The following is a 23,160-nucleotide window of genomic DNA, read 5'->3' on the forward strand; positions in this document are numbered from 1 at the left end:
GACTTGATCTTGCAATCTCACCAGGTAATTGGCTCATGCCCTCGAATCTTCTGAACACACAGAGCACAGTCGGGTATAATAACAAGCTGAAGAAGGCAAGTCCTGACATGAAGTTTGCAGTCCATGAATCGGTGAATTTGCAGACTACATCAGTCGGTGTTAAGCATATGAATGGGGGCATATCAAAAATCGAGACCTACTTCTCAGTTATCAGATCAAAAGACTTCAACTGAGCTCCAGTCTGAGACCATGAAGACAAGCATGAGAAAGAGCAAGAGCGACAGTGACAGCGCCAGCGATACAAATCATGATAAAATTAAAGTCGGATTGATCTCAGTTGGATTGATCTCAGCCCTCCTGATTCATCGCCTTTTGTTTTGAAATCACTCAACCATGAAAATCACAACACCCATTATCAGAGCCCAAGCATTTTTTCGGAGAACGCTGATCACTGAGCCAGCAGCTCTGCAAACGAAGCCGACTATTGAACCGTTGAGACCTAGCAGAATTCCAGAGATCTTTTTTCCAAGAGTCTTGAGTCCGTTCCCCACCCCTTTAGCAACAGTCTTCAAGCCTTTTGTCAATGTGCTCACAATCACTCCAATCGTTGTTCCAACTGCCAAAACAACAGCTGATCTTGTTGATCGACTGACTTTGAAGTTTGCAGGAGAAATTGTGCAAGACACTGATGGTTATGATTTATTCATGTTTTGGGAGGACCTCTTCTTGACTGAGAATGAAAGGGCAAACATGCTCAGAGAAGGTATTCAGTCTGAAGATCTTTCGAAAATCAGATGCAACGCTAGAGATAAGAAGACTTCGGCCGTTGATAAAGAAAATAAGCTCAATGCAGTTTAAGAGAAAATGTACAAGATTTCATTGGATAACGATATTTTGAAGGATCATCGAGTTTTTTTTCTGAGAGCTCTTTCTGATGAGCTTCTCTTCAAGCTCAGGCTTGCACCTGCTGGTAGTGTTGTGAAGGGATCCGACCCAACAAAACTTTCCTATCAATTGACTGACATCCAGCTCGAGTATGAAGTCCTTCACAGTCAAAAACTTGCTGATGAAGCCCTCTCTAACTACAAAAATGGAAAGAGATTCGTGTACGAGCATATCACTTATCTCAAGACAATCTCAATAGATAAAGGTTCCAACACAATCATCAATGAGAGCATCAATGAGAGCATCAATGTTCCAAGGAGGTCTATGAAGGGGTTTCTTCTCTTTTATGAGACATACACAGCAAGAGCAAGAAATAGTGAAAAGACGTTTAATCCCAACATCACTGATGTTAAGCTGACTATTGATGGTATTCCAGGATTTACAGCCAAGGAATGCAGGCAAGAGATATGTGGAAAGAGGTCTTTAGAAGATCTGGGAAGGAGAACAGTGCGATGAATGCAACAGACTTTTATGCTGGCGACTCTTATCGATCTTAGAAGCACGAGAGACAATGATCTTCATGGTTCAGGATTGAGATTGGTGAATTCAAAAGATGGAGTTCATCTTGCAATTAACAGGAAAGGATCTCGTTCAGGAAATGTTAAATGTCACATCTTCATTCTTTCTGATGTCACATCTTCATTCTTTCTGATGCTCAGCTCAACATGGTCAACAGAGAGCTTGAAAGTGTGACCTATTAATAACACGATCCTGAGTTTTTTGGGATTATTTCTGAGATATTGTCATTAGTTTTTTTCTGATGGTTCAAACGCATTTTGAGATTGTCTTGAAAATCAATGTAATCTCTCAAACTTCTTTAATTTTGCTTTGATTATTGAAAGAAAAAAATGCGCTAATCATTTTGCCTTGAAATCGTTTTTTTTCAAGTGAGAATAAAATCATTTTTTCAAAATTACCTTGAAAACATGGTTGTTTTTGGCACATTAAATTGCCTTGTTTTTAAGGCAATTGAATTTTTTTCAAAACTGCCCTGTTTTTCAGGTACTTTTCAAAAATGTGCCAGAAACCTCCTTTTCCTACTACTGCATCCACAGCATTCATTACACCCCTGGGGGCTTTATGAATGGGTTAATGATCCCATTTGGATTCATGATATCCAGGGGGTGGTAATTATTGCATAATTTTGTGTTTTAGATCGAACAATTCCTTCAGATAGACTTGTTGAATGTACAATTGATGGTTTCCCAGAATTATTGTGTCAATTATCCAGTTGTCCATATATAGTAAAAAACTTTAGACCTGACAAAGAGCCCTGTGGTGCACCATATTCCATAGGGAGAGTAGAAGTATAAAAGCCATTTAGATATGTAAATTGTTGTCTATTTGAGAGGTAGCTCATCAGCCAAATGTCAGGATAGTGATTTCTTTAGACATAATTTAAACAAGATGTTAAGTCCAAGAGCACCAGCACTTGAGGCTACAGATAAACTGCAGAAAGCCATGCATCTTCTTTTCCTTTATGATTTTGTGAGGGTCAATGACAATGACTCGTAAGGTTGGTGTTCTTCTGTAGATATGATTAAGTTTATTTTAGTTCTCCAACAGACATTGACTATCACCTAGAACTTTACCAATGGAGGTAAAGTAGGTATTCGGTTGACCCTTTACACCTTTTAAGCAATTCTAATCTTTGATTCATTTGCTTCCTTCACAGTCGGCCAAAACTTACGCCTGAAACATAAAAAATTTCAGTGGACGGTTGGCCGACAGTCTTGTGGAATTCTCTTTACAATAAAAACCTGTTCATTTAGACCTCATACGTATGATTGAAATTTACGTGATAACACTTGATTGTATCCTTCCAAGTTAAAAATGAAAAGTGGCCAGACAACTTTGCAGTATTCTGCAGCAGCAGGTCGGAACAGTTTTCCTCAGTACATTAGAGATACAACCTCTTTAAAGAGGTTAAAGACTGAGGTATATGGTTATTTTAAAGATTTAGATGACAAGTCTAGGTAAACTTGGTTCTATGCTGATTTGCGGCAATGACACTGTTTTATACTGCTCATCCCCCAAAGTCTCTATCATTCACGACAAGCTGATTCCTGATCTGTCTAAAGTTGAACACTGGCTTTTTAACAATAGTCCGTTTATCAATGTAACAAAAACTGAAACAATGCTTTTCAGAACTGCCCCTAGATTACCTGCCATAAACTCTTTTTCTATTACTTTAAATAACAATGTTATTAAGCGGGTTTTTCACTTCACTTCACTTATCTCAGTATAGTTTATGATGACCACCTTTGCTGGAACAAGCAAACGAAGCATCTTATTTTGAAGGCAGGAAATCACACAGGAATGCTCAGCAAGTTTCATAAAAGCCTCACTAGAGAGAGTGTAAGTATAATTTATTGCAGTCTAATTAGGCCAATTTTAGAATACTGTGTGAATGTGTGGGGCTAATGTAGTGAAGGTCACACACAAGGCCTTCAAGCCCTCCAAAACAGGGTTGCCAGAATAGTTGCAAGAACCATCGCCAGAAATTATGAACCAACATGCACAGCTGCTACATGACACTTAGAAAATTCAAGCTCTAATGGCACTGCTCGATACTACTTACCTTAACCCTTTACCATATCAACGCCAAAAATTAGGACAAATCTGGCCTATATTTTCGCTGGCTTGTAGAATTGTTGCGTTACATTCGGTTGACGTCAAATGTGGAACAATAAGAGATTATAGATTTAGCCAATCACTGGCCAAGTTTCAAGGCAATCGGCCATATATAGAGCGAATGCCACGCAGTGTAATTCGAACTTGGTGATGTGAGCATAGTGAGAGCAATGGCGTCAAATGCCAAGAGACTACGCTTGGAAGATTTCGACTCGGAACACTCGGATTCTTCCGTTGAAGAAGTGAACGAAACCACTGGAGGCTTGGATAGTGGTGAAGAAAGCGATTTGGATCGCCTTCTGGCGAATGAATCAGATATTTCAAGGTAAGAACGTATTTTGAAATTCGTGGAATGAAACCACGAGGAGATCGCGTCGGATAAATCCTCATTTCTTGTTCAAGAAAACATCATTTTCGGCGCCCCTGACTCTTGATTTCTAACCTATTTTACAGAAAAAATGCTTCGTTTTTAAGATTTGATGTAATACCTTTCGAATTTTCAACGGATTTCTCGATTTTTGACCTTGTGCATAAGGGGATTTGCTGTTGGCCGACGTGGCACGCGTTGCTGTGGTGACGCTCCTGTGGCGTCGCTTCAATTTCGAATTCTTATTTCAAATTCGCTGCGTTCGTTCCTTTTTTTTCTGACGCGATTTGGCGCTGTTGCCGTTTTTCATTTGTTTCTCATACTCTCTCTAGACCAATCTGTTAAATTTTTCTGTTTTCAATTTCTTTTTTAGCGATAGTGAATTCCCTTTCACTCTCCACTGGTCAGAGAGTGAAATGGAAGTGGAGGATGAAGGGGTGGCTGATCCTTCAGGTAGGTATTCTTTTATTATCAGTTGAGTAGATCAAACTTTGCTCTTTTGTTGTATTATGCATTTATTTTCCACTGATACAATGAATAATTATTTGTTTTTGTTATGTGCAGTTCCCCTACCAGATGTCCCTCCTCCAGGACCAGCAAACACCAATGCAGCCTCATGTGAGTATAATTTTCTTTGGAAGGAATTATGTCTTGCTTGTTTTGCATGTGCTGCATCATGTTCTGTGTTATTCTCTGTTATACTGAAATCTGTTTACACTTCACAGGTTCCTCTAATGCTTCATCATTCTATGGTGGAGCAGCCAGACCGCATCCACCTTCCCATCGTGGTGCCCCAACTCTTTCCTCTCCGCGTCGTGGTCGTGGGGTGGGTCGTAGTCGTGGTCGTGGTCGTGGGGTTGGTCGTGCTCGTGTGCGAGGAGGACGGGCAAGAGGAGATGGTGCACGTGGAAGGGCAAGTGGTCGTGGTCAAGTGGCACGTGGGCCTGCAGTGCAACTGCACGAGGGATATGCTGATGATGATCTTGGAAATCAGCCGCTGCCATTTCGTCCAGCCCATCCCGTCGGCGTTCACCTTGGCCAGCGATTAGTGCGTGGTGCCTTTACAAGAGCTGTTGAGTTTTTTAATTTATTTTTTACTGTAGAGTTGATCAATAATATTGTAAGTCATACAAATAGTTATGCTTATGAGCATATTGAAACCCACCAGTCCTATGCAAAAAGGGACGGAAGCTGGTTAGAGTGCACTGCAGATGAGATCAGACGGTTAATAGCCATCCTCATCTACTTTGGGCTTGTAAGAGTCAGTGATGTCGTAGATAATTACTGGAGTAGAAAATCTCTTTATCACGGCTTGTGGGGAAAATGTTTTATGCCTTTGATACGCTTCAAAGGCCTAATGGCGATGCTTCATGTTGTTGACCCGGCTTGTGAAACAGAAGGTGATAAGTTGCGTAAAGTAAATACACTTGTAGAATTTTTCAAAGTTAGGTGTAAAGAATTGTATCAACCTAGGCGTAATGTAGCGGTCGACGAAAGGATGGTAAAGTCTAGGCATAGGTCTGGCATCAGACAGTTCAACAAGGACAAACCTATCCGCTGGGGAATCAAACTCTGGGTGCTGGCAGACAGCTCGAACGGCTATACCATTGACTTCAATGTCTACATTGGTAAAGTTGCAGGGCAGGAAATCAGTGCAAACGGGCTAGGTTATGATGTTGTTATGAAGCTGATATCCCCCTATCTCAATCAGGGTTACCATCTTTATGTAGACAATTTTTATACCTCAGTAACCCTTTTCAAGGACCTATTTACTCGCGGTGTAGGTGCCACAGGCACAATTAGGGAAAATAGGAGAGATTTTCCAGAAAATCTCAAAGATTCTAAAGTATGGGCCAAAGGAAAAAATAGAGGTAGTATTCGGTGGGGGAGGGACCCTCCCTGCTTGGCCTTACAGTGGTTGGATAATAAGGTAGTTTCTATGCTGACCACTATTGACAATGCAAATGTCAAGATGCAGGCAACCCGTAAGGTTAAGTCTGCACATGGTGGGTGGAGCAGCACAGTTGTTCCACAACCTGCAGTTATTGGTAATTATAATCAGTATATGAATGCAGTAGATAGGTCTGATCAAATTTTAGGCACTAACAATGTACATAGAAAATCTTGTAGGTGGTGGAAGACTGTATTCTACCACCTCATTGATATTGCAATTGTAAATGGTTTTATTCTGTTTCAAGAACACCGCAGAAAGTTTCCTGATGAGCCGGCCTTGAGGCGGCCAGCTGCCTACTCTCTAGTTCACTTCAGAGAGGAGGTAGTACGTGGACTCTGTGACTTTCCAGAGAAAGGGTCACCGGTGACCCAGGCCGCCTCACAGCCAGCTCCTTCACCATCATTTGTGACGGAACACATACCTGCTTTTGGTGAAGAAAGGAAACATTGTGTGGTGTGCTGGCAGAAGGAGAAGAAACAGTTAAGAGTTCAAAGTTACTGTAAAGCTCCGCAGTGTAACCGGTACATGCATATATCCAGCGACAAAAATTGCTTTGAGATATACCATTCACCGGATTACCCATACAAACGTTGAAAGATTGTATACTGTTCAAAGATTGTATACTGTTGAAAGATTTTATACTGTTGAAAGATTTTATACTGTTGAAAGATTTTATACTGTTGAAAGATTTTATACTGTTGAAAGATTGTATACTGTTGAAAGATTTTATACTGTTGAAAGATTTTATACTGTTGAAAGATTTTATACTGTTGAAAGATTTTATACTGTTGAAAGATTTTATACTGTTGAAAGATTTTATACTGTTGAAAGATTTTATACTGTTGAAAGATTTTATACTGTTGAAAGATTTTATACTGTTGAAAGATTCTATACTGTTGAAAGATTGTAGACTTTATTGAAACATTGTAAACATTGTAATTTTCACCTTTTTCAGAGTTTGTTAGGTTTCATTCACATAAGTGAAAGCCTTCTGGTGGGTCAATTGATCTACGTAAGAGCAAATGTACATTGTAGTAAGGATTGTATTATGCTTGGGCATGACAGAAAATGTGTAACTGTGTGACAGAGGGTTGGAGTAAAGATATTTTTCACTTTCCAAGGTAAAGGAAGGCTCACTTCACCAACAATTTCATAGCCAACCCTGCTGAACTCCTACTGCAAAAAGTGACATGTTAGGTACATTTTTCATGCAAATTTAACACTTTGATGGATTCACAATAAATATTCATAACTTATTTATTATTGGCTAAATTTGCACCAAATTTGGAGGATTTACAGCTGAAAGGTGTGGGAAAAAGTTCTTCTCTAACATTTTGTCATACATAACTCTGTCAGCCCTCCGACTGAAATATGAAAAATAAATTTGCATAAATTATGCTAATTTGATTCGTGTCATATAGTCATTAGGAGGTTGTGAGCTCCATTGGAGGCAAACTTTTTTTTGTCTTGAAGCCCTATGTAAAGACATCATTCTGACCAATTTTTACAGTCCTAGGTCACATTGTTTGTAAGTTATTAGTAAATTAGTAAAGTAGCATGACAATGGCTGAAATTTGATATATGGGAAAGTGTTAAGGGGTATCGGAACAGATAACCACAACATTCAGCTGTTTCTTTTCAAAATATCTTGAACAGGGAACAAAACTCTCGTTCAGTTTTCAAAATTCATTTTGCCCGATTTCTAAGCTCTTCTCTGACACGAAAGGTTGCAGCCATGTGAGGATACACGCTCGGAAAAAGCCAAACGTTTCCAAGACTCAATCATCAATGGTCGCCATTTCATAAAATTATCATCTAGGCTTCCTTCCTTTACCGAGAAAGAGACAAGGTACTAGTTTAAGGTCTCAGCAAATAGAACTTTTATGCTGGATATTTTGAAAAAGAGCGCCACTTATTCTTGCTGAATTTGTAGAATTTAGAAGTGATTATCCTTGAGAGATGCCCTCACTACACAACAGAAGTTTTTAGATTTCCTTCGCCAAGTGCCCCACTACGAAGCGAAATTATGTCCTTGGGCAATGAAAAAAGGGCTTTGAAGTATTATTCTGGTTGCAAATCAAATCTGAGGCTCTTGCTGCTTGGAAAAGGTGTCAACCAGTAAATCCAGCTGGTAAATCTTAATATACCTGGAAATGCTTTCAAACTAAATCCAAATAGTGAGAGGTTAAAATCAAGGTTGCGTGAGCTTGGAAAACTTCCAGAAGCTGCGATGAAAGGTTTTAAACAAGGAGGGTAGCCCAAAACAGAGAAAGGAATTCCTTGCTTCATACAAAAAAATAGCTCTTCTAGAAGGCGAGATTGTAACAGTTAATGAATCGGTATCAAAGATTTGTAAATTAGAGGAAAAGCTGAGCCTTGCTGAAGAAGAAATTGGCAACTGAAAAAGAAAATTTCAAGATCTTGAAAAAGAAAAGAAAAAGTTATTTGAGGAGATGCTAAAGGAGAAAGACCAGCACCAGTCATGCAAAGAAGAAAGTGCCTTAATGAGGAAGAATATAAAACAGTTGGAAAATGATCAATTCAAGTAGGTTAGGGGTACATGTCTTTTGCTTCACTGCTTTGTATTCTTGAAAAGAAACAATGGTCTTTAGCACATGAATGCAACTTATTTCCAGCATAATAGTGTATCGTTACCTACAGGACCTGCAGGTGCAAGGACTTCACGCTTATATCAAATTATATTATTTTGACAACATTGAGGTGTATTAAGAATAGCACAGTACTGTATGTCTCCCTACGAGTAACTACATCATTTGAAGGGAAAAAAGCTAAAAAAATGCAAAACAGCATCACAGCTGATGAGCTGTAGTTATCTGGTAGCAGGCCTTCTGTATGATCTGAAATTTTTTTAATGTCTTATCCATTTTATAAGAACATTTTATTTCCAGGCTGATTTTGTTCTTATAAAAATGGTTCTCTATTTGCAAAATTTCAGCCTGATGTTCTTAATCCATGTGTTCTTATATGTGAGTGTTTACTGTACTGCTTGAGACCTTGGGGTAACTTTGGATACTAACCTGACCTATTAAGAACATATCACCAAAATTGTTTTTAAGAGCATGTCCTGTCTTAGCCAAATAAGCCAAACCGAGCATACACGCAATAAACATATGCTCTTGCCCATCATGAATGCTATAGTTGTAAGAAGGCTTTTTTCTTGTTTGAGCATATGGGCCAATAATCTAAACTTAACATACTAGCCATTCAGAATTTCTTTACTTGCATTCCAACCGGCACGCATAAATGTAACTATATTTTACCACTCTTAAAAGAGCTTAACTGGTTGCAGTTGTATTTTTGAACCGCTATCATTGCTTTAAGAGCATGAGAGGCTATGTGCCAGAGTATTTGTCATCTCAGCTCATCATACAAGACGAAATAGGCGGGTATACCACCAGGAATTACCAAAGCTGAACATTCCACTTTTCAAGTCAGCTAGCAGACACAGGAGTAGTACTAGGAGTTATTGACTCTGAAAAGCCCCTTTGGGGGAGGTCAATAAAGGATGTATGTAAATATGTATGTAAGAAGAGGTTCACTCTCTTGAGTTTCATATCAACAACATGCAATTCCATTTAAAAAAATCATAAGATAGAATGATGACGTGCCATGAACCCCATATTTTGTAAGCTTGGCAAACTTGATTCTTTTGAATCAGTACAACAAATGATAAGAGTTCTTCCACAATCCATTTTTAAAAAAAACCTATTCTGCATGACAACACAACTCAAAAGTATCCCTTACCTTCACTCTCTTTAAAATTTCCTATGAATGACATGGAATTTCATTCAAAAGAAGAACTAAGAAGATTACATGATCATGTCCACTGTGAGCCTCATTTTTTCAAGTTTGGTAATCCTGATTCTTATGAATTAACACAACAAATCACTAGACTTCTGCTGCGACCCATTTCCAACAATGCCTGTGTTTCAAAAGAGGAAAACATTCTTTTTTTAAAAATTTTTTAATTATAGACTAGTGAGCAGCACTTCTGCAAACAGTAGTTGTAAAACTTGTTGTATTTTCCTATGCATTTCCTCTAACAGTAGTAGAAAAGCTAACAGTTTTTGCCAGTTTTATGAATTGTTGAATAAGGCCGCTTCTCAATGTCCAGATTCCCGTGATGTTTCATCGAAATTAAAGTTCTCGACACCGACAGCAAAAAGTCCAGGAAAAAGTCCAGGAGAAAGAGCTTGCGTGTCCACTCCCCGGCACATGCAAAACCTACATCTAGCAGGGAACAGTTGTTTGACCCGCCAACGAAAGGACAACCCTCAACTTCAGTAATGGATACAGATTTAAACATTGATGATTTGGATCCAACGTCCATCGGCTTTGCAATGTTGTGGTTAAGGGCAACTGGTTTGAGAATGAAGGCGCCATTCTTATCAAGGCCCTGAGCTTAAACAAGTGGATGGCTGCCACAAATATTCTATTTCGACATTGATTCTTGAGGGCAGAACTTCTCGAGATCACTGTCGTCCGCCATTTTCTAAAAGGTAGTCGCCACGAAGACTGTTCAGTTCGAGGGTTGATTGACAATGTGTGGCTCTCAGCCAATGGGAATTTTTCGTCCATGCGAGATCGGAAATTTCGTTGGTTAGTGGGGGACTGTGGCAAGCCCTCCCTACCCTCCGCACATTCTGCTCGCCCCAATCCCCTCCTCTCCCCCAGGGCTTGCTTCGCAGGCAAGTACATTGTTTGTGCTATTCTTAGAAATGGGTTGACATGTCTATATAGAAACACAACCTCAGACTTTTTCCTGTGTGATCCTCCTGACCTTGACACTTATTTCGCCTAACTTTGCCTGACTTTGCTGTGCCATTAACATCTGCATGTGTTGATTATTTTGCTGCTGTTCAGCCTGATGTTGGGCCATTGCCTGCAAGTCGGATTGCTGCCGAGTGAACATTGCTGTCAACTGAGCAGCTTTGATCTCTTCTCTTTTCCTTATCTGAACCTCTTCCTCTCTTAAAGCAGAATTCTTTGTTTGCTTCATCCATTTTTAATTCTTCTCGCTTCACTTCTCAACTTCCTGACATTTCTATATAATATAAAAAATATTTTTGAAAAATATAAAAAATTGAAGAAAAGAAAAATTTGATTCCACTGAGCACAAGAGATTTCAGAGAAATTGCCAAAAGCCGTGGAATAAAATAAAGAAACAAGATTCCAAGCAAAGAATTGAAAGAAATGCTCAGCTCTTGTCCTTTGAAAAACAAATGGAAGGTTGAAGTGAGTGATGAAACGGGTTTTTGCAAAGAATATTAATCACTCGGAGAAGCCACCAAAGATTGTGGAATATCGAATTCTTCAGCTATTAAATATGCACTGGATAAGCAAACAAATTTCATCAAAAGAAGATCAGACCAGAAAAAATTATTTGTGAGATAAGTTTGACATGATGTCGATAAAAACTGAAACAGAAGAGTGTTTTTGAATGATGAATCATCAAACAGGTGATCGAGGCGAAGATGATTCTTATAGATAAGAGTCATCACAGGAAGCGAATGTTTTTCAGCATAACTGATTGCTAAAGGCTTCCTGGGATACTACATCAGAGTTTCAAACAAATGAAAAATCATGTGGTTTTCCATGTGGCATGAGAGTTTTAATAACAAGTAGGGTTAAAGAATGAACTTCACCAGGTTGTCATTTATTTCAAATATTCGTGTGTGTGAAGAACTACGCTCTCAATTTGCATTCGTACACAAAATACATTGAATTCAGCTTCAAACAACAGCAAGAAACGAAAATGGCCAGAAACTTTCACCTAATCAAACAGCACCTTGAAGAAAACAAGACAGCTTTCCCAAGTTTCAAGAAACATTTTGATCGATGTTTTTTCAGCATAAAAAAGGAATTTTATTTATCTTTCAGCCAAGAAGACGAAAGCGACGATGCAGTCACTGAGAAGAAGAATGAAATCAAACAGAAACTGGAAAGAAGCTTGATGGATTGGCGAAGTGAACATCTCACCAATGAACAAATCTTTCAAGAACAAGTGTTTGAAAGCGTGGATACCTTTATCAACTTTCTAGAAAGATTGAAGCGTGAAATTGATGTTTCACAAAAGCGGATTATTATTCTATCAGAAAGGTTTGGTGCCTGCTTAAGCAATGCTAAGGATCTTTTAGACGACACTGAATACAACAGAATAGAAGAAGCTTGTGTCTATTGAAAGCGCTATTGCTCTTTTTTGATTTGGTTCCACAAACTTTATCAATCTTACCCAAAGATCAAACGTTCGTCTAAGCCAATACGTACATTTTTGTCTAACAAGAAGATCATACAAGAGATACGTGAAGAAAATCATGATTTCTGGAGTGCTCCTTAAACATGCTTTTTCATGTGATTGCTTTATGAAGCTGATGTTTTAGAGTTTTCTGTTGTGTTGGGAGGCTTGAATTCAACTCCCGTACAGACTTAAGTGTTTTTAATTGATGAATATTAATTGATTATTGGGAAATGCATTTCCTAATATAAGTCAAATAATTTATTTTAAAATGCATTTCCTAATATTAGTCAATATATTAGGACACGCATTTCCTAACATAAGTCAAGTAATATATTGGGAATTAAACACGTTTCCTCCAAATTCATGATTTTTGTCTTGAAATACACAAAGAAAACCCACTCAGTCTTGTGTTAAATTCGATTCTCAACTCTTTTTTATCTCTTCTCTGAGAGTTGCAGTCTCTTCCTCAACTTTCTCTGGAGAATTTCGTGAATTATTTTTTCCAAGTTTTTGTTTCAATGAATGATATTGATCAATTTAATTTAATATCAAAGCAAATTCAGCATCCGATATCGAAGAGTCTTCCAAAGCCTTTGACACAAGTCGCATGATTGTTTGTTGCTTCGCTTCAGCAAGAGAGATGGTTTTCTCGTGTTTCTCAGTCTTTTTCACGAGATTTGTTCGCGAGAGTCATCGCAGCAGACGCAAAAGCAAGCAAACCCGCCATGCTTGTCAAAGGCACAGAAATTACAATTCCCACACCGCTCAAAGCACCTGCAAAACCACCTATCAACAAAAGAGCTGCCATGATGGATGTGACTGACGATGTTATGCGGCACACAGCTTTTATCATAATAAAATTAAGGTTGGATTTATTTCAGCTGGATTGATCTCAGCCTTCCTGATTCATCGCCTTTTGTTTTGAAATCGCTCAACCATGAATATCGCAACACCCATTATCAGAACCCAAGCATTTTGTCCGAGAAAGCTGATCACTAAGCCAGCAGCTCTGAAAACGAAGCCGACTATTGAACCAATGAGGCCTGGAAAAATTCCAGTGATCTTTTTTGTAAGAGTCTTCAGCCCATTCCCCACCCCTTTTGCAACAGTCTTCAAGCCTTTTGGCAATGTGCTCAGAATCACTCCAATCATTGTTCCAACTGCCAAAACAACAGCTGACAGTGTAAAACCATACTTCTTGAAGATGTTTCTCACTCTCTCACAGAGTGATAATCTTTCTTCGAGTCTCTCTCTTTCATTCTCAAAAGCATCAATATGCTATTGATTTTCTGCTATTCTTTCTCTTGCTCATTCTCTTATAGCAGGGTTCTCATTCTCGTCATCAGCAATATCTCAATCACCTTGAATTGACTGTTGTAGCTTCTCAATTTCTTTGTCTTTCTGAGCAATCAAAACCTCTCACTCTGGACCAAGTGATTTTTAAATTTCTTTTGAGAGACTTGGATTCAACCTCTGCTTATTTGTGCCTCTTTCTTCAGTACACAAATTATATGTCTTCTTGCCTTCACCAAACATCTTCACTCGCAATCCTCTCTTACTATAAGAAACCTCAAGTTCTGAAGCTTTTGCCTCAGGAAAAATTGCAGTAAGTTATTCACATGCATTCTCATTTTAAGTTAAAAACTCGCGAATCAAAAATATCATCTTCAATAAAAGATGTCTCAGCAGTTTTCTTAACCCTTTTTCTTGTTCTCTGTTCATTGTCCTCACTGGAATTTCTTCGCCTGAGGGCCCTGGAGTTAAATTCTCATCTGGTTGAAAAGGTGTCATTGTGTCTCCTTCATCTTCATCATTATTATGTTCTAAAAGAGGACCAGTATCTCCAAAATCTGCCATTTTTAAATTATCTTTTATAAAAAATAGAAGCTATTGAAAGAATTGGCCCGAGTCTTGAAAAAAAGATGTTAAACGCTCTCAAGGCAGACCGTGTGATTCACAGAGTAACATTCAACCCGAACAGTGCTTCTCCTGGTGAAGTCCTTAGCATTCCAGTTCCAAAGCTTGATAATGGGGTGGTACTTGTGCCTGGATCGCTCGCACTCATCTTCCACTAGACAGTCAGTAGGCATGCAAACAATTTCCTTGTGAACAATGTAGCAAGAGCTCTTGTTGATAAACTGACTTTGAAGTTTGCAGGAGAAATTTTTCAAGACACTGATGGTTATGATTTCTTCAAGCTTTGGGAGGACCTCTTCTTGACTGAGAATGAGAGGGCAAACATGTTCAGAGAAGGTATTCAGTCCACAGCAGGTTCCTGGCCAGCCAAAATCGGCCATCACGCAAAATAAGCGCCTGCGTGGATATCAGCCGTATTTCGTCAAATTTAAAATGGCGCAGCTTATTGTCAGTGTTCACGAACTCATGAAAAACTACATCGATACGGCTGATGATCGGTCTTTGGCTGTAGAAATTAGTAATGAATTGTTGCAGCTGACCAGGGCAGTAATCAAAAGGCATACCTTTCCTGGAGAAAAAGCGTTCAAATATCACCTTTCCTAGCCAGCAAGAATGTTGTCCCGTACGGTGGTTCACTGGCACAAAATCATCTTACAGAGAACGAAGTAGAAAACAAGTGCTTCTTATCCATGGACAGTGTATTTCACCTGGAATTTGGCTCTAGAAATGGTCGAATGCTTAAAATGTTGTATGTTATGCAAAGAAAATGGTGGAGCTGTCGTCAAGAATACTCGCTGTGTTGCAGAATTACAGATCACCCATGGCGACAAATTTCACCATTTATTTACTTTGCTTGCGAACAAGTACAAGCCGTCACTACCTACAACTGATGTGCTCGTTAGGAAGGAAAAGGATAGCTCATACAGCACAATCATTGTTGGGGCAGACCACCCAGCTCATTTCCATTACTCTTGGACCTTGGAAAAAATTACTTTTAAGGCAAGATATGGTCACTTCAACAGGAATGGCATTCCTCAACACACATTTATTGAACTGAAAGCAAAGCACACTATCTTGTGAATGCATTTAACCTGTTCCGCTCTAGAGTTTGTAAGTATTAAATAAGGCCATCAATTGTCTTTATGTGGACTGTAGAGGATAATAACCCTTTAACGAATGGCTTGAACAATTCCAAGCCAAGCAATAAGGCCATTAACGGTCTATATGGATGTTGGACTATAGAGGATAATAGCTCTTTAATTAATGGCTTGGTCAATTCCAAGCCTGCACAATCCCCCCCCCCCCCCTCTGGCATTTGTTGGGCATTTTGTCGCTTCCCCTTCCTCAAGCCCCATTGTAGGGCATTTGCTGCCATTTTGAAACCAAAAGACAAATGCCTGGGGAGTGGGGAATGATCGTGATTGGAATTGAGCCATAACTTCAAGATTTAGTGATTCGCATGTAACTTCTCTTTACAATGTCCATACATTGTCCAGTAGGCAGGTGATGAAAAAAGATAAACTTATCAACCAGAAGGCATTATCTTGAAAACCCCAAATTTCTTAACTAATGTGCGGTGATATAAACAGCAGCTACATGGGAGAATTTGAAATAATCTACAAATTAAGTTAAAACTCGCGAATTTGAATTAATCTACAAATACAAAGGTATTCAAAGGTAATCTACAAATACAAGTCCCAGTTAAATTGTCAAATTTTATTCAACTGAACTACCTGTAACAGATGAAACCTTTGAATGTTTAAAACAATATTGTTGCAACAATAATTATGCAACAATAATTGTGCCACAAATTGCACAAGGGAAATTTGTTAAATTTCTACAAATTAAATGCTAGGCAACACTGAACAGCAGGCACCAGATTAGTAAAATTAACTATAACAATATGTTGTTATATTGTTTAAACCTTGTTTTCTTCACAAAGTAAGAGTGAAAATGTCAATACTTTAAAGAACAAGTTTATCTTAAGCAGCCAAGTCAATGTGGGTGGCATAGCAAATCCATGATTTACCTTGCTTGTATTGCTCTTAGTTAACACTTTGTGATTAGTACTTTTAATTAGTTCTTAGATTTAGCCTTAGTTGTTTCTATTTGTAATTTATTCCACTTGTAAGCCCACTATAGCAAAGCCCAAACATGATCAGTTGCTAATTGAAGCTATCTTTGCACAGAATTAATTATTTTACAGTAATCCCTGTGTTGGAAAATTTGGGCATTTATTCGTATTTTTAGCCCTTTAGCCTTGAGAAATTGACTTTGAGGCTCTTGGAGTTCAAGCAACGGAATGTTCCTGTCGAAAGGATTCATTCTTCAGCAAAGATCAAAAGACTATGGAACTAATGAAAACTTCCTGCAGGCATCACAGAAACTGTCACACAATCAATCTTCCTTGAAAGAAAGTTCAAAACTCACTGCCCGACAACTACCCCAAGCTGCAAAGAGACTCTTCTTGCTACATAAGAAATTTGTTGGGCTTGCCCTTCAAGCAGAGATGGGGTAAAAGCTGAAATCAAAAGCTTAATTCCAGCTTGAGCCTGAATCTTAACATCCACATTTATTACCAACAAAGTTTGACAATTATATTTATATTTGCAATAAAATTCTACTCTTTGGAGTCCTTCCTTAACTTATGAAAGTTGTAGATTCACTAAGGTAGCACAAATTGAAATAGTTTGAAAAACAAAATCCGAAGTGTAGGGGAACAAAAGAAAGTATCTTCAAATCCCTCAGACAAACACTGGCCAATAAAAATTCTGCTTTTAAAGATATCAGTGCAGCCTTTACCTCACTTTCTATGTATCTTTCCTTCTGTCAAAAGGGATAATTGTTCAGAAACTCTCTTCGAACTCTTCAATTTCATTTACACTTATCACAATCACACATGACATGTACACAAATAACTGAAATGTGTTTCCCACAGAGATTTTCCTTTTAGAGAATAACTGAAGAAGATTATCAAAAGTTACCAGAAAGTTCTAACAATCAAGAGATGATGGTAGTTGTTAATATTTGGCTGCACTTCTTATTCAGAAACATGAGTAGAGTGACAGTAAGAAATGCTTATTTTTTCTGCTATAGTTGTTCTTTCAGGTGACACAATTTGCTGTTTCAAACCATCTTTAGTTATTAAGTCATAACAAGGAAAGAGAAGAAATAAGATGGAGGACATGCTCAAATGAATCTGTAAAATTTAGAGCTTGATAAAAGTGAATCGTGCAAAAGAGATTTGTTAAGAATTCCAAAACAAATTACATTCACTGCTCATCATTAACACTTGGCTGATGATGAAGGGTGGCTGTTTTTCTCAGTTCAAAAGTGATAAACCTTGTGCCCTGATCATTGCACTCCAACTTGAAGGAGCTAACTTTGTTCTAAAGTTTAAGTTAATAAGATGATAAAGTTTAAGATAATAAGATAAAGTTTAAGATAATAAGATAAAGTTTAAGATAAAAAAAATGATAAACTGAGACACTAAAGTTTCTCACCAAGTGAAAAAACTTTGGCGAGTGCAAAAAATATTTTTCATGCACTCACAGACACTTGAAAAATTAATTGAAAAATGTAATTGTACATTACAGCCTTGTCTTTACATTGATGATATTCCATTCATCGTGACCACTTTAATTACAGTTCTTTGGTTAGTTGCAAAGCCAAGAACAAAATAAAAAATTCCAACCTTGTAACCCTGTCTGTATAACCAGTGCACAGTCCAACAAAAATTGGACAATGGCACACAACTTAAAGAGGTGCCCCACTGCTTCAGGAGCCATTAAAGAACTGACAGGAATTAGGCAGAGAGCATATCTTGGAACAAACCAGATTATAAGCCCAAGGAATTTTGTCCTAGCCTGTTCTAAGCAATTCTCTTTGTTATAGTTGGATTAGGGATCCCTTAGAGGTAGACCTGGTTTAGGGTTTTCCCCAAATCATTTTGAGCCTTAATCCAAATCAAGTAAGCATAAGCCAACACATCAGCCAGAAAAGCCCCAGCAATTATCCAGGAATGACAAGTTGCTGGTTTGCAAAGACGCCGCATCTGTTTCCTTCTTAATCAAAGATTAGGTGACAGGGAATGACTCCTAAGGCCATGCTCTAAATTTCAATACGTTGAAAGCCTCTGAAAGAGGTACAAAAACTCTCTTTTCCTATTTTCTGTGTACAATAAATCTTTCCAAGCTTCTTTAAGAGAGATGCTACTGAAGGTTGATAAGAATGCTACTGACATAAACCAATATTAGTTCATCAAGGATTCCATCAAAAATTCACTCAACCCAGCCAAAAGACCACGTTGATCAGGACATCTCATTTCACTAACTACTGTACTCACCAAAGATTATTCTAAAAGAGTTCTATTAGTTTTGGTATCACCTTCCCAGTTAACATAATCTTTTAAAAACCCAGTGATTCTCTAGGTCTCTTAGGAGCCCTCTTTGGGAGGATGGAACACTAACAGAAAGATGGCATTTTACATGACTTATTCAGATGCTAGCAGTGTTCTCCAGAGGCGCCAGCAGCTGGTGTTTTCGCCGGCTACTTGTGTATCAAGCACCGGCTACTTCTGTTTGACAACGAGAACCAAAAACAGTACGCACTCATGATACTTCCGAAGGAAACAATAAACAATAGCATAATCTAGTATGCTTCAGAAAGATAACAGCTTTAATGTTATTTTGTTTACTTGGAGGCTGACCTACATACTAAAAATAATTGTTTTAAAGTGTATTGGCCAGAAGCTGTCAATTAAACATCTCATCCTAGTCCCTCTAACAGTAAACGTGTATTACCACAATGCTTAAGAGTTTTTAGATCTCTAGCACAAAGGCCTACCACTGGACCGAACCCAAAATCATTTTGAGATGTAGCAGTATTCATGGATACAACACCAGACCTTATCTCCAAACAAAATGTGTATGAACCACAAGTGTACACCTACTATAGAAAACAAACCAGCGAACATACAGCAACTTTTCTCTAGTACAACAAAATCCCAGTAGACTTCAAAAACCTAAACATCTACAATTTCTCACAACAACAGACCAGAATTCAGTCTTTGTATCAGCCTTTCCTTTCAAATTGTTACTTTGGTTATTATCATAATTGCTACTTTTTTCTTAAACATAGTTCTGTTCTCACTCATTCATCTTACTTAAGCAGTTTAATAACTGAACTGGAGGCTAACTCAAAAACTTGACAGTTGTTTAGCCTTCAGGCTCTTCATTTGTACTGTTTGTCAGCATTCTAGGTATTTTCTATCATATATCAATAATGTCCAACAGTGAATTAAGTATTACATATTACATTATTATTTTAAATCATAAGAAAATGGTCACTGAGTTGCTAGGCAATGAGGTTGATTATTTTAAACCTTAAGCACAACTAACAACCTGAATAGGCAAAAAATGCTTCATAGGCATGTAAAGCAGTTATCTATGAAAGTTTGTAAATTAAAATAATTAAATAAGAAAATATTCATAAAAGTCGGCAAAGAGAGCTAGGTACTATATGCCATTCTTTGTCAAGTATATTCCCTATTCCTTTTAGAGATCTAAGAGATGGATATGGTTGTAGGGAAACATTGTAAGGGCTACATAAATAGATTTTTTAAATTGATACTTTGAACTAATTTCATATTCTACCACGGAATTATTTTAATTTGTCTTGATATTTTGATAATGATATGATAATGCCATATTAAGAGGGGTCAGCTTTGTTTTTGCAGGTAGATATTCTAGAATGTAATCAATTTTTTTCTACCATTTAAGTTCTAGGTTCTATTAAGTTTCACTCTCTTGAAATAAAGTCTCATTGAAATCATTATCATCATTATTAAACTCAAAAGACATGAATTTTTAGAGTTTCACAGAATTCCTGTCTTGGAAAAAGAAAACACCAGCAAGATTGTGATGAAAGAGGGCCAGCTGGTGACATCTCGGTTTCTCACTGGCTGTTCACTAGCAATCAGTACACAGTAAAAAGGTACCTCCTATCACCCTTTAAGCCCCGATGGTGCATATCTGCACTCTTGTGCGATCACAGTCAGTCCAGAACAATGGCAACTCAAATTGGACACCATATTTGCATTCGGTGTATAAAGGGGATGACAGCCTGCCCTAGGTTTTTCTGGAATTAATGCACTCCACTTTCATAGCAACAAGTGAAACAAAGCTCTTGGAATGGTATGGCACTGCACAGAACCAAACTGAATGTGTGAATTTTTTGGTTTGGGTTCAGAGCCCAAAGCAGAAACGTCATTGTGTTAAAGTAATTTGCTGTGTTGTGGCCTCCACAGTATTACACTTTTATTATGAAGCTGCTGGCTGCCAAAAATATCATCACAGACTGCCATGTTTTTCCTCACATATTTCAGTTTTCCCTAGTTTACACAATAGTACCTTTTTAAATTTTGATGTAGCTAGAGAAGTTTTACCTGTAAATTAGTCTGTTCTTTATTGATAATTATTTTTATTAACTTTTAACTTCATTAATTGCTAAGTAACTCAGCAGAGTCTTTTAGAGGGTAAATAAGCTACTGTACTGTACTTTTACTCTGGGGTATCAGTAAGACACAGAGGCAATGAACTTTTAAGGTAACCAACAAACAAAGCATTTCTAATTTACATCAAGCATGCGGATGAGAGTTGAACTACATAATAACAATAAGAATTTTCATGAAAGTTCAATAGGAGGTTCTTATGAGCAAGTCAGCATGACAAAGCATTCCAGGAATTTCTCGAAACTTACTTTTTTTTCACTCTCCATGACACATGGCTTCAAACAGTACATGCCCCTGAAGCCTGTGAAACAAGGAATTCAAGTATTGGACCGTGCCCATGCAACAAATGGGTTTGTTAGTGCCATGCAAGTTTACAATGGCAAAAAAGATGGTGGCCAGCCCAAAAATCCTCATGGACATTGTGTCATTTCCGACCTTGTGAGCACTCAAAAGGGAAAATTATCACACCTTTTACAATAACTTTTTCCCTTCTGTTTGACTAGCTGAAGATTTGCTTTCAGGTGAACTGTATCTTTGTGGAACAACATGTGCAAATACAAACGACTTTCCAGCAGACCTAAACACCAACAAGCCAAAAGTGAAAGTGATTTGTTGTGGTGAGTCTGTTGTTGGAAAGAAACAGTGAATCTGTGTTGAAGGACAAGAAACCCATGTCTTTTACTAGTACCCCAAGTGATGCAATGTGTGACAAACCATGAGAAGAAAGCAAAAGGATGGAACCTATATCAAAGTTCCCTCTCTTCCACTAAGAAAGCTTTACAAACAGCACATGGGGAGTCAATCACAGTGATTAAATGAGGCAATAGTACAACATTTCACGAAGGGCAAACAAATGGTGGTGGTACCTCCTACGGTTTCGTTTGGATGCAAGCCTTGTGAATACACGTATTCTGATACAAATTGCTGTTAACCATCCCAATTTCATGCAGCTTCAGTTTGGAATAAAAGTGGTGGAGATGCTCTTTTGGCGACTTCTCATCAGGTCAACATGCTGTTAAAGAAGGAGCCATTCATGCTGGACACTGGCCCACAAAAATGAGTAAGGGGAGATATGTAAGCAATGTCTGGAGGATAAAAGAACAATGTTCTGCAGGATGGAATGCAGTTTATGTAGCAGTATGTTCTGCTTGTATTTTTTTAAGAATCACAACACCATTGCCTAATGCAGCACAAAATTCAAACACCTCAAACAACCCCTTTTTTGCTTTAGTTAAAAGAAACAACAAGAAGACATACCATAAGTTCTGGCCGTTTAACCGTGGGTAATCTGTTGATTTTGCCTTAAACACGAGCCACTACGGGTGATAGGGAGGTGCGGGTTAAGAGACAATTTTGAAATCTACTGGCGGTTGAATTGAAGAAAATTCTCACCTAGCTGCGTTTCCACCCCTCAGATGAATTTTATTGTATTAAGAGTGCCACAAAGTGGCACGAAAACATGATGCCAACTTGAGTTTATTTCACGCAGAATTAGTTGCGCGACGAACAAATTACTATTGGCACGCGTGTAAACAAAACCTTGATGGTCACAAAAATAAACCGAGGATAACCAGCACATCAGTAACAAATTTCCAGTCAACACCAGCTTCAGCTGAAGAGAATTTTCCCGTTTCAAGGGACTTGTTAGGCCCAGTAGTACCAGAGATATAGATTTTTTTGAGAAATCAACATGGCGCTGAATGATCATTCGCACAAAATGTGGCCACAAATTCACATTCTGTCAAGTATGCAACATTGTGAATTGTAGAGCACATTTGTACAAATTTCCTTTGTTTTTAAGGTGCTGGTTAAGTGCAGGTAATCTATTGACTTTTTTTCGCTGCATGCAATAATTGGCCGGTGCGGGTAATCGGCCGTGCGGGTAATCGGCCGTGCAGGTAATCGGCGGGAAATTATGGTACCAGTACATTTTGTTTGAGCTGGTTTTAATTTAATCATCTTTGCTGTTAATAATTCTGTGAAATATTATTGCTTTACTTACCTTAGCCCTTTCCTGTCCAACAGTGCCATATGGCATTCGCATGTACCACCCCCTAAAACCTCCATGCATGCCATATGGCACTTTACATAATGGTCAATTCCAACCAATTACAGCACTTATTTTCATTTTCAAATACCAATCTGGTTAGGGATGTTCAAGGTTATTTGACAATTAACTTCTTTAAATTAATGTTTATGGACAGCAATTCTGAAAGAATTGCAGAGGAAACAAATAATTATGCAAGGCCAGTGATTGAAATAAAACCAGATCCTTAATGGCCTGAAACCAAAATCAAAGAAGTGAAGGCATTTTTTGCATAAAGTATCGCAATCAGGATAAGGCAATTTCCCAAAGTGTATTTATACTGGTCTAAATTGAGTCCCAGAAGTAAAGTAGATTTTCCCAAGGAATCATTTTGTGTAATTCTTGCAATACCTTCATCTAAACAATAAGAGAAGAGAGTTGCAATATGGGCAAAAATTGTTCAAAGTGCAATCTCTTCTCTATTCTGTTTTGGAGGCTATAAAAAGCGAGTATAGGCCGTCCAGAAATGTATGAATCGATGAGGCGG

The 23,160-nt window shown here is 38.1% G+C and overlaps 1 long non-coding RNA gene across 1 annotated transcript in view; it reads right to left on the minus strand.

Moving 5' to 3' along the window:
• Positions 1-7,132: 7,132 nt before the first annotated feature.
• The window catches only part of LOC148725247 (uncharacterized), a 35,993-nt gene continuing 19,965 nt past the window's right edge, over positions 7,133-23,160 (minus strand). The window contains exon 3 of the long non-coding RNA XR_015990863.1: positions 7,133-10,965. This is a non-coding gene — a long non-coding RNA (uncharacterized LOC148725247). The remainder of the gene's footprint in view (positions 10,966-23,160) is intronic.

This window comes from Stylophora pistillata, chromosome 8 (genome assembly GCF_964205215.1).
Source record: "Stylophora pistillata chromosome 8, jaStyPist1.2, whole genome shotgun sequence".
NCBI lineage: Eukaryota > Metazoa > Cnidaria > Anthozoa > Scleractinia > Pocilloporidae > Stylophora > Stylophora pistillata.